Source organism: Penaeus japonicus, unplaced genomic scaffold, assembly GCF_977035675.1.
Source record: "Penaeus japonicus unplaced genomic scaffold, GWHDUDI00000001_assembly GWHDUDI00000010, whole genome shotgun sequence".
In the NCBI taxonomy this organism is placed as follows: Eukaryota; Metazoa; Arthropoda; class Malacostraca; order Decapoda; family Penaeidae; genus Penaeus; species Penaeus japonicus.
The window spans coordinates 13,947,480-13,959,979 of NW_028234412.1; the positions used below are offsets into that span (position 1 = coordinate 13,947,480).

Sequence of the window (12,500 nt, forward strand, 5' to 3'; positions counted from 1 at the left end):
GCATGTGTGCATAAACATTTAAGGAAGGATTTCGGTTTTAACATGTATGAACATGTTAAAAGAGTAAAAGGATACTGACGTGAGCATACAGACAGGCAAAGTGGACAGAACCAGAAAGGAGGAAGACACAGAGAATAAACAGGAAGGAAAGGGAGAGATAGACAGGCAGGAAATAGACAGAAATGAAAGGGGGGAAGACAGATACAGAAAATAGACAGACAGGACGAACACCTATAAATGACAGGAAGGAAAGGGAGGGATAGAGAGGTAGGAAATAGACAGAAAGGAAAGAGGGAAGACACAGATACAGAAAATAGGCAGACAGGATGGACATCTGTAAAAGACAGGAAGGAAAGGGAGAGATAGACAGACAGAAAATAGACAGAAAGGGAAGCGAGAAAAACGCATATATAGGCAGAGCAAAATTAGACACAGCCAGAAGCATGTAAAACAAAGAAAAAAAATGAACCGACAGATAAAAGGGAGCAAAAGAAAGAAAGAAATAGCATGAAACGGAGAAAAAAAGAAAAGAAAAATGAAACAAAAAGAAGCAAAATAAAGAAAAAAAGAGCCAACAACAACAATAACAATGACGACAACAGGTAAAATAAGACAAAACAAAGAAAAAATAACAGCAGGCTAAAGGGAGCAAAACAAACAACAAAAGCAACAACAACAGGCAGAAATAACAACAATAACGATAGTAAATCAAAGAAAAGATAATAACAATAACAATAAGTGAAAGGAAGCAAGACACAGAAAGAACTAGAAGAATAAGAACAACAGCAAAAACACGAACTAGACGGCTTTCGTGTTGGTCATGCGCGGATGCTTGCGGTTAGCTGGACTACGCGCCAGAGATGAGAAAAGATGATGATGATGATGGTGATGTGATGAGGATGTGATGATGAGATGATGGAGGTGAAGGAATGTCGTTGTTGATGGCATGATGATGTATCATAGGTAATGGTGATGCGATGGTGTTTTCGGTGATGGCGATGGGATGAAGCACGTTATGGTGATGTGATGAGGTGTTGGGTTGAAGGAGTGTTGTTATAAGGGGTAAGTTGATGTATCAAAGGTAATTGTGACATTATGGCGTTGATGGTGATGGTATAATGTATCATAGATAGTGTTAGGAGGTGATAATGGTGCGATGATTTTTATAGTGCAGTTATATATGTTTTGGCACTTAGATTATGTGATACCTTGATTTCGTAGTATGTGATTCATGTGTGGTCATGTGAGCGCCCTTTGGAATTCTTGGAACAACCGCAGCCATAGGGACGTCGTGGGGGTAGGATGGGATGGGGGGGGGGTAGGATAGGAGGATGGGGGGATAGGCAAGGGCAACGTTGGGTGGGGGGGTATTGTCTGTCCCAGCGGCAGGTGGTGGGAAGGACTGGCAGAAGAGGAATGTGCAGAGACCAATAGGTGTTATTCATTAGCTGTTGCAGATTCAACGGCACCGGTTGCACGTGCTCTGCATATCGTAGTGTTCTTATTTTGTGTTTATATATATATTTTTTTCACGGTTGTTTGTCATGGGCTTGAAGGTTCCGTTGCTGTGTTTTGTATTCTAATCTATTTACCTAGTAGTTGTTGTTAGCTATCAGTGGGCGTGGAAGCAGCCGCCGAATATGCTTGCTACGTGGCCCCACTGCAAGAGTTCCCTCCCAACTGCCCACAGCTTTTATGCACGCTCAGGGGCCCAATGACAGTTAAGAACGAGGTTGGCTAGGATGGGATGTGGGGTGGGGGAGGGGGGAGGGGGAAGCGGGGAGACACGGCTGCATTCGAAATAGTATTGTAAAATAGTGATCCAGGCGCATTGTTGCTTAGTTACTCGATGTCGTTAATGCATTATACTTCTTTGAGGTGTTAAATCAATTGCCGTTAACTGTGTGTGTGTGTGTGTGTGTCTGTCTGTATCTGTCTGTATCTGTGTCTGTGTGTCTGTGTGTGTGTTTCTACGTGTTTGTACGAATGCGTGCGTAGCGGGATCACCCACTTCAGGAAATGGCTAATTTGATGACTTAATGGAATGCGGGAAATTATATAAACATTATATGTGTTCCGTGATTGACACCCTTCCGACCCATCCTCCCTCCCCCCACCTCTAATCCCCTTTTCCCTCTCTCCTATCCCCCTCCCCACCACCAATCCCCTTCCCCCACCACCAATCCCCCTTCCCTCCTCCAACGCCCCTCCCCTCAGTACAAAAGGCTAATTTATACACTAAGCTTCCGGTAGGACTGGGGGGTGGTGGGGGGGTGAAAAGGGAGTAGCGAGCAGGGGCAGTTGCAGGTAGGAAGAGGCGGGGCGAATCCAGTCAGGAACCCCTCTCGTTAAAGTAAAGGATGAGCGGTTGTTTCGTCGTTTATTCTGTTCTCGAGTGTTTATTTTTCTTTCTTTTTTCCGTTCTTTCTGTATGTTAGAGTTGTTGGAGTGTCCGGAAGCGGGGAATTATTTTACACAACTGTGATGTCATTGCGCAAGCTTCTAGAGATATAGGGAGTGAGGGAGGTAGGGAGAGGGATAGAGAGGAGATAGGAAGAGAGAAGAAAGAGATGGAGAGAGAGAAGAAAGAGATGGAGAGGGAGAAGAATAAAATGGAGAGAGAGAAGAAAGAGACAGAAAGAAGAGAGAGATAAAGAGAGGAGAGAGATAGAGAGAAGAGATATGTATAGAGAGAGAAAAAAAGAAAAAGAAAAAAAAAATAGAGAGAGAGAGAGAGAGAGAGAGAGAGAGAGAGAGAGAGAGAGAGAGAGAGAGAGAGAGAGAGAGAGAGAGAGAGGGAAGGAGAGAGAGAAAGAGAGAGAGAAGGGGGGGGGGGAGGAGAGAGAGAGAGAGACGAAATGGGAAGGGGAGCAAAGTGACCAGTGTGGTGTGATAGTAAATAAAAAAAAACTTAATGGAAATAAAAGTTTCATGGTTACGTTAACTTTTCAGCTCAAACTTTGGCCCAAACACTGTGGACTTTTCCAATTAAGTTACTTGCTAGACCATAAGTTTCTTTCCCACAGTACAGTGGTTTTGCCGACAGATCCCCGAGAGAGCAACTGTAAGGAGAGCAAGAGAGATGGGGTTGGATTGACATTGAGAGAGAGGGGGAGAGGGAGAGAGGGAGAGAGGAGAAGAGGGAGGGGGAGAGTGAGAGTGAGGAGAAGAGAGGGGAAGGGTGAGAAAGAGACAGAGAATAACACTGAGAGAGGGATAGATAGAAAGTGATAGAGAGAAAGAGAGCGTTGCCTATACCTGAGAGAGTGAATGAATGGCCGGATCATGTGACCTCCCCCCCCCCCCTTCGTCCTACTGAGCGACTAAGGCCTTGCATACTAGATGTGTTTCAAGCCTTTTTGAGTCTCACGAGTCTCATGATCCCCTTTTACAAGTGTCTTGGCTTAAGTGGCAAGTGTCAGTTCTACTTCAAAATCATGCTAATTTTCAACCCACCTCCCTTCTCCTCCTCCTCCTCCTCCTCCTCCTCCTCCTCCTCCTCCTCCTCCACCTCCTCAGACTGTCCTTGACTCTTTCTCTTGTTGCTTTTGTGTTTTTTCTTCTTCGTTTCTTTTGCATCCGAATTTATATTTTTTCGTGAGCGGAAAAATCCAGACCGACGTCGAGGTACGGTTCGTTGTCTCGCTGTTGGGACGAGGCGCTGCAACGTTCTCGATCATTCTGAGGAGCCGGCGCGTGCGCGTCTGTGCAATCAGGAGGTGATCATGATACCTCGTGATTGTAGACTGCAGTCCGGTTCTGTCTGCGCGACTGCGGGTGGTCCGGCCATTCTTGTCTTCCCCCATCCCTCTTTTTCTTCCCCTCTCGCTTCTTCCATCTCTTCACCCCTCCTTCCTCTCCTTCTTTCCCTATCTCCTCCCTCTTCTTCCCTTTCCTCCCCCCTCTCCCCTTCGCCAACTTTCCCTCCAGTCTTCCCACCCCCGCATTCATTCTCCCTCGCCCTCTGTCCCCCTCTCCCCACCCAACCGCATGCATTTCGACCACAGGACAATGAACCTCCCCATATCCGGCCATGCTGCCGATAATTGTATTATTGGTCTAGTATTCTCCCTCCTATCTATCTCCCTCCCTCTCTCTCTCTCTCTATCCCCCTCTCTCTGTCTCCCCTTTCTCTCTCTTCCTTTCTCTCTATCTCCCACCCCTATCTCTCTCTCTCTCTCTCTCTCTCTCTCTCTCTCTCTCTCTCTCTCTCTCTCTCTCTCCTCTCTCTCCTCTCTCTCTCCTCTCTCTCCTCTCTCTCTCTCTTTCTCCTCTTTCTCTCTCTCCTCTCTCTCTCTCTCCTCTCTCTCTCTCTCTCTCTCTTTCTCTCTCTCTCTTTCTCTCTCTCTCTTTCTCTCCTCTCTCTCTCTCTCTCTCTCATTTGCTCTCTCTCTCTTCTCTCTTTCTCGCCTTTCTCTCTCTCTCTCTCCTCTCTCTCTCTCTCCTTTCTCTCTCTCTCTCCTCTCTCTCTCCTTTCTCTCTCTCTCTCTCTCCCTCTCTCTCCTTCCTCTCTCTCTCCTTCCTCTCTCCCTCCTTCCTCTCTCTCTTTTCCCTCTTCTCTCTCTTCTCTCTCTTCTTTCTCTTCTCTCTCTTCTCTCTCTTTTTTCTCTCTCTCTTTCTCTTTCTCTCTTCTCTTTCCTTTCTCCTCTCTCTCTCTCTCTCTTCTCTCCTCTCTCTCTTCTCTCCTCTCTCTCTCTCTCTCTCCTCCTTCTCTCTCTCTCTCCCTTCTCCGTCTCTCTCTCTCTCTCTCTCTTCCTCCTTCCCTCTCTCTCTCTCTCTCTCTCTCTCTCCTTCTCTCTCTCTCTCTCTCTCTCTCTCCTCTCTCTCTCTCTCTCCTTTCTCTCTCTCTCTCTCTCTCTCTCTCTCTCTCTCTCCCTCTCTCTCTCTCTCTCTCTCCCTCTCTCTCTCCTCTCTCTCTCTCTCTCTCTCTCTCTCTCTCTCTCTCTCTCTCTCTCTCTCTCTCTCTCTCTCTCTCTCATAGATTGATTTTAGATTTTATCTTCTACCTGTTCGATGACTGGTGGAAGGAGGAGTTGATGCTGTGTGTGTGTGTGCGAAATTTATTTATGTATACCGGTCATGCACCATGACTCGGGGGTTCTGTAGTACTGGGAAGTGGACAGCGATCGGCGTGTGCTTAGTGAGCGGAAAGCCAAATCGCCATGAAGCTTTGGTAGGACAGCTGTCGTCGTCATTCTTGTAAGATACCTTGCCTCTCGTTGTAGAGGTGTGTGTGTGTGTGTACGTTATAGTGTGTGTGTGTTAGTGTGTGTGTGTGTGTGTTTATGTGTGTATCTTTTGGCCAGGAGTCCGTGCGGCCGTGATTTGGGTCGGAGAACACAGCAAGAACCGCCAGCGTATTTGTACATGTCGCCCACCGCACTCCTGTCATGAATTTTCATTGGGTCGAGTATGTACTTAAGGAAAGGTGGGGGGGGAGGAGGCACTGGGTAGGGTAGGAGGGGTAGTGGGGTAAGGGGTAAGAGGGGTTAATAGTAAGGAGTTAGGGCGGCTTTGGCATGTCCTTTGGCGAGGAAGGTGCCATGAAGTCGGGCGTGATGGGGTGAACGGGCGTGCGGAGGTTCATGGAATTCGGCCGCGAGATAATTGGGTTGAATTCCTCTTCATGCGCGCATACGAAGAGCTCACGGAGGTTGGGGATGTGGTGGGTAGGGTGAGGAGGGCGGGAGGGACAAGGAGGGAGGGGTTGGTGTCTGTGAGTCTATGAGGAGGATTGATGTCGCTGAAGAAAAGGGGTTGGGGAGGTCCTGTGGTGTTTCCCTTTATTTCCTACCCTTTCACCTCCTCTTCCGTCTTTTCCCCTTCCTCTTCCTCATTTTCCTCGTCTTCCTTTTCACCCCCTCCGCCTTCTCCACCCGCGTCCTCTCCCCCTCTCCCTCCCCACCCCCTTCCCCTGCACCAACCCCCGCCTTCCCCTGCCGCTTTTCCCCTGCCCTCCCCTTCCCGTCCCCCTCCCCCCCCATCTTTTCCCCCCCCCCCCCCTCCCCCCCTCCCCCCCCGCCCCCTTCCCTTCCCCCTCCCCCCTCCCAAGAAAAGCCACCTCCGTTTTTTTTTTTTTTTCCGTTCTTTTTTTTTTTTTTCCTCCTTTTTTTTTCTGTTTTTTTCTTTTTTCCTTTTTCTTTTTTTTTCCTTCCTGGTTTCCCCTTTTTTCTCCCCTTTTGCCCTTTTTTTCCCCCTCCCCCCACGAAGCGCAAGGAACCGAACGCGGAAGGCGACCGCCGCCGCCGGAGAGCCGGCAGACTACTCCTCTCCCTTCCCCTCCCTCTTCTTCTACCTCCTCCTCCCGTTCCTCCTCCTCCTCCTCCTCCTCCTCCTCCTCTTCTTCTTCCTCTTTCACCTTTTCTTCTCCGTTTTTGCTCGGTCAGCATAGTTGACCCTCGCAAACAGCCTCTATATTAGATCGCCATTTCTTCCGACCTCCAGTTCATTTCAAACCTCTTGTCTTGAAAACTTTTTTATTGGGGGGGGGGGGAGTCGAAGGCGGTAACAAACCCCCATTTAATGAGGGTGATAAGATGCGCGGCATCTGTGGGTGTTCTATTTTTGCTCTCAAATCTTCTTATTAATGTCCCGGTCCAAAAAAATGTAAGAGAAAGAGCTTCGGGGTCAGCGATATTTCAAATTTAACGGTTATGATGCACATTCGCCTCGTTAAAGCTTGTCTGCTTTCGTGCCACTAAGGAAGTTTCGAGCAGTTTTCGGTGAATCATGAAAACCTTCATGCAATCATCGGCTGAAATACAGGTTCTGACTCTCCTGGCTTCTCTAATTCTCTTCCTTTTTTTTCTTTCTTTATTTTCTCCTTTCTATCTTCCTTCTTGTTCACCCTCCTCCCCTACTCCTTTTCCATCCTCTCTACCTCTTCCCCCATCTCCTCCTTCTCCCCTTAACTTCCGTTCCTTCCTTTCTCCCTCCTACCTCTTCCTCTAACCCTCTCTCTCTCTCTCTCTAACTCTCCCTCTCCCTCTCCCTCTCCCTCTCCCTCTCTCTCTCTCTCTCTCTCTCTCTCTCTCTCTCTCTCTCTCTCTCTCTCTCTCTCTCTCTCTCTCTCTCTCTCTCTCTCTCTCTCTCTCTCTCTCTCTCTCTCTCTCTCCTTCCCCCCTCTCCCTCTCCCTCCTCCTCTTTCTCTCCTCTCTCTGGTGAAACTAATACACGAGAGAGAAGAAACTACAATTTTTTGTCGCCATGTTAATTTGTTACTGGACGAGATTCCCCGTCAGTCCTTCAACAACCAAATAACTAGAAAAAGAAGCGTTGTCTTATTGAAAATGTTGCAGAGACGGATGTGATGCGCTTGCACTCTCTAGATTTTTGCTTGCTTCTTCAAGGTAACCGCGCCGCTTTGTTGCAGTTGTCGGTCCCGCTTTGTTCGTTTTATTGCTGTTGTTGTATTTTTCATTTGTTCTTTTGAGCTTATTTACAGTCGCGGTCTCCTTGATTTATGCTCGAGGTTGTAGATGTTAGGGGAGGCAAGAGGGGTAAGGGAATAGTAAGGGGGGGGAGGGTGGATGGATGGGTTTTATCTAACAGCAAATTACTTCAGAGAATTACTCTTTTTTTCTTGTTTTCTTTGCTTGTCTATCCTTTCGGTGTGCGAGGTGGGTGGGGTGGGTGGATAAGACGCTTGTCGTTGTAAATGATCTGTCGGGATTTTGAGCCTGTTTAAACGGATGCCCTTTGAGTCCCTTCTTTTGCTTTGGGAGGTAAAAAGAGGGGAAGCGAGTCGAACAAGTAAAGAGATCAGGGAAGTGAGTTACAGTAGATTATTTTTATTATTATTATTATTATTATTATTTTTTTTTTTTTGCAGGGGTGAGATGGGGGCGGATTTGCTTGGTTTATATTTCAAGTTATATTCACCGTTTATATCAACTTTCTTATATTCTTAAGCATTGGAGATCAAGCAGTCTCATTTCTTTGGCTTTGCTCTAGAATTCTTACTCTTACACATTTTCAATGATGCCCTTGCAGAAGAGGGACTTTGCTGACGCATGATATATATGACCGAAAGGACTTTTGCTTGTTGCTCTTTCTTGGCTAAATCATAAAGCAAGATTGGAATCGGGAGGAGGTTTTTAAGGAACGAAGGAAGACCCAATCACCCGAAGGGGCTGTGACTTCGGTCCAGGGACACGAGAAGGTGTGTCCGTGACTCCCTCGTCAAGATAATTACTTTTTTCATTCCGGAAAGGATCGCTCAGTGGAGGAGGACGAAACCTTGCGAGACGCAGCCGATTCCTGCAGAGAAGTCCTCGTTCGGGCGTTCTATTTTTAGTCCGTGATGTTCCAGCATTACGGGCACTCATCTTTAGTCCGTCCGGCTGGGAGGCGCTACCGGCTTTCAGGGACAAGGGGGAAAGGGGAAGGGAAGAGGATAGAGGGGAGGGGTAGGGGTAAGGAGGAAACTAGGGGGGAGAAAAGGGGATACAGACCTTCGAGATGATTTGTTATTTAGGGAAACGTGGGAGAAAAGAAGGGTGGGAAGGAGCGAGTTATTGCTGAAGATCATTTGGGAATCCGAGCCCGAGCCGTGGCGGACCCCGCCCCCCGCCCCCCGCCCCCCTCCTCCCCCCCGGCCCCGGAGCCCCCCCCCACCCACCACCCCCCCACCCTCCCCCCCCCCCCCCCCCCCCCCCCATGAGGAGAGGAATCCTTTTGTGGAAAGATGAAGGAACAGAGAGGCTGGGGCGCTTACTGACTGAGGTTGCTCGTCTTAAGGAGCTATAACGAAGGATAATGAACGCGTTTGAAAACTCTTCTATTTTGAGCTTCTATACACGAATATGCATGCGCTCTCTCTCTCTCTCTCTCTCTCTCTCTCTCTCTCTCTCTCTCTCTCTCTCTCTCTCTCTCTCTCTCTCTCTCTCTCTTCCTCTCTCTCTCTCTCTCTCTCTCCTTCTCTTCCTCTCCTCCTCCCCCTCTCTCTCTCCTCTCTCTCCCTTTCTCCCCTCTCCTTCCCCTCTCTCCTCTCTCTCCTTCTCTCTCTCTCTCTCTCTCTCCTCTCTCTCTCTCTCTCTCTCTCTCTCCCTCTCCCTCTCCTCCTCCCTCCCTCCCCCTCTCTCTCTCTCTCTCTCTCTCTCTCTCTCTCTCTCTCTCTCTCTCTCTCTCTCTCTCTCTCTCTCTCTCTCTCTCTCTCTCTCTCTCTCTCTCTCTCTCTCTCTCTCTCTCAGACTAGAAATAGATAAGGAGTGATCATATTTTTTATAGAAATGTAGTCGGAGCCGAGGATGAGCAGAGACTCGAGTAGAGGAGAGCGAAAGGGATCTCGTGTTACCCGGCTCTTGGAGGGCGAGTGGCGGCCGGGGTGTAAAGAGAGGAGGGGAGGGCAGGGTGTCTTGCTGGTATGGGAAGGAGAAAGAGGAGGAAGAGAAGATGAAAAAGAAGAAGAAGAAAAAGAAAGGGAGAAGGAAGAGGGACAGGGGGGAGAAGAGGAATGAGAGAAGGAAGAGGGACAGGGGGGGAGAAGAAAGATAAAGAGGGAAGAGAAGAGATAAGGGAGAAGGAAGAGGGAAAAGGGAAGGAGGAAGAAGAGTGGATGGTAGGGGAGGATAAGAGAAAGGGAGAGGGAAGGGGAGGGGAGGATGAGAAGAAGGAAGTGGAAGAGGGGGACATGGAGGGAAAAAAGGGAAAGAGAGGGGGAGAGGAACATGAGAGAGAGGTGGGGAAGAGGGAAGGAGGAGTGATGCTCTGATTTCCTCTCGTGTTGGGGATTAGCTTGAAAGAGTATAAGATACTTTGTGCATAGGGAGCGAGATCGATGGTAGCGTGTGATTCAGGAGGGAATCTGAGTGCATATTATAGTTTATTTATTTATTCACTTCCCCTTTTATTGCTCTCCTCTCTCTCCTCTCTCTCCTCCTCCTTCCCTCAACTCCCACCACGTCCATTTCCTCACGTACATTCAAGCAATATTTTATACTTGGGCTGATGAAGGGACCCAAGCATCTTATCCCGTTTTTTTTTTCTTCTTTCTCTCTCTTCTCCTTTTTTCTCTCGCTCTCTCTCTTCTCTTTTCTCTCTCTCTACTTTCTAGCTCTTATCTCTCTCTCTCCACTCCTCTCCTCTCCTCTCTCCTCTCGTCTCCTCTCCTCTCTCCTCTCTCTCTCTCTCTCTCTCTCTCTCTCTCTCTCTCTCTCTCTCTCTCTCTCTCTCTCTCTCTCTCTCTCTCTCTCTCTCTCTCTCTCTCTCACTGACTCACTCTCACTGACTCACTCTCACTCTCCCACTGACCCACTCTCCCACTCTCCCACTTTCTCTCTCATTTAACGTTGCTGGGCTTCCATCAGGGGTCACGAGGGGAATATTCTAAGATTCTGACAGCCGGTCGAATGCGAATGATGGGTTGAGGCAGGGGTGTCGAGGGCTCTTTCGCCGGCCACGCCCTTCTGTCACGCCTTCAGGTGCCGAAATCGAGAGGGACAGAGGCCTGAAGGAATATATCAGGGTGACATTTTGCATTGCTCTTCGCTTAATTATTTGAACAGCAGATTCTTTGTTGGACAGGGGATGAAATCCGACTTTGTGGCGTTTATTTGTTGCGTATCCGCATTTATTTATTTATTTATTTATTTATTTTGTGCAGCTGCCTGTCAAAGTCCGTTTACCCAAATAACCTGGTGACGGTTTAATCACTCTCCTTTTTACATGCTGTGTCCTGCCTTTATGACATACCCACCACTAACGTCCGTCGTTGCAGTGCATATATATGTTGACTCTGGGATGGTTACTACTCTCAAATAGTTACTGATCTCATGTAGTTACTACTCTTAGATAGTTACTTCTCTTAGTTAATAACTACAATCTTATAGTTATTAACCTTATATAGTTACAAATCATATATAGGTAATACTCTTATAGTTACTACTCTAACATATTTACTACTCAAAGATTGTTAGTACTTTCAGATGATTATTATTCTTGGATACTTACTTCTTTTGGATTGTTACTCCCACACATAGGTACTACTCTTAGATAGTTACTGCTCTCACATAGTTACTGCTCGCATATGGTTCTAATCTCAGATAGTTACTACTTTTCACATAATTACTACTCACAGAGAATTACTACTGCGACGGACAAAAAATGACATGGTTCAGGAACTTCCCGACGCAGCTCTACATGGACATGAAGCCTCGAAGGTTTTTTTTTATTATTACTTTTTGGAACTTGATGCTTCATTATGGAGTCGATTGCTTCGGCCACACCCCGAGTGATTTACGCCCTGTCCGTGCAATCTTATCATCTTGATCTTAAAAAATGGCGCAGATAATTTACAAGACCACCTGACGGGCGGACGCCTAATATTACTGTGCACGAAGTGATAGAACACTGAGAGAGAGGACAGCGAGAGAAAGATAGGCAAATAGGTAGATAGATAGGAAGACCGGCAGATAGATAGATAGATAGGAAGACCGGCAGATAGATAGGAAGACTGGCAGATAGATGGAGGAGCAACCAGGCAAACAGACACAGCCAGACCCAAAAAGGCAAGAATAAAGATAGATCTGAAGGGAAAATCATCCCGATATCCCTCGGGAAGAGGAGAAACGGTCCAGGCGAAACACCTGCAAGACGGACGCCGCGCCATTGCATATGTAACGGACGTCCCTCCTCTCCTGAGCCGTCGCCATCATCCTCGCGCCGGAATATGCGAGAAATGTCGGCCGTGGAGGGCGGGGAGAGGGAAGGGGGGATAAGGAGAAGGAGAAGGATATGAAAACGGGGAAGTGAGAAAGGGGGAAGAGTAGGAAAGTGGGGGTAATGGGGGGTGGGGTGGGTGGGTGGGGGAGGGGGGAAGGAGAGAGAGGGATTATTGGAGGGGGTATACCCCCCCCCCTCAAAGAGGGCGCCGGAGGGAGCAGAAGGAGGAGAGGAGTGAGCGGGGCGAGGATAGGAGAGCAGAGGAGACGGCGGAGGAAGAGAGAGAGAGAGATTCGGAGCGGTGAGACGTGGTGGAGAAGAATGAAGCGAGAGAGGAGAGAAGAGGAGAAGGGGGGCCGAGCAGGGGAAGGGGGGGGTAATGGGGAGAGAGAGGGGAATGGGGAGATGGAAAAGGGAAGGAAAAGGAGAATAGCGAGATGAAGGGAAAGGGAAGGAAAATGTGGAGAGGAAGGGAAATAAGGGAATGAGGGGATGGAGGCAAGGGGAAAGAGAAGGGAAGGGAAATGGGGGAATGGTGTGAAGGGCAGGGGTTAAAATTAGGAATGGGGAGAGGGAGGAAAGGAAGCAAAAAGGGGGAATGGGTAAAGAGAGGAGATATGCATGGGGAAACTGAGGCAAAAGAAAGGGAAATTAAATGCAGAGGAAAATAGGAAAAAAACAGTAAAAATGCTTGGCGTTAATGAGAGATTACTTGACTCACAGGTAAAGGCATTTTAAAACTGGAGTAAGAGTGAGATATGTTGCTCGAGAGAATGAAAGGATCATGGCGAAGCTAAGTCGGGGCTTAAGGGAGTAAAGAATTCGTTCAGCTAGTAGCA

General features: G+C 48.0%; 1 protein-coding gene across 7 annotated transcripts in view; it reads left to right on the forward strand.

The window, feature by feature from the left end:
- Positions 1–12,500, forward strand: part of Cdep (Chondrocyte-derived ezrin-like domain containing protein) — a 310,534-nt gene that overhangs the window by 146,655 nt on the left and 151,379 nt on the right. The gene's annotated exons all lie outside the window — the stretch shown is intronic.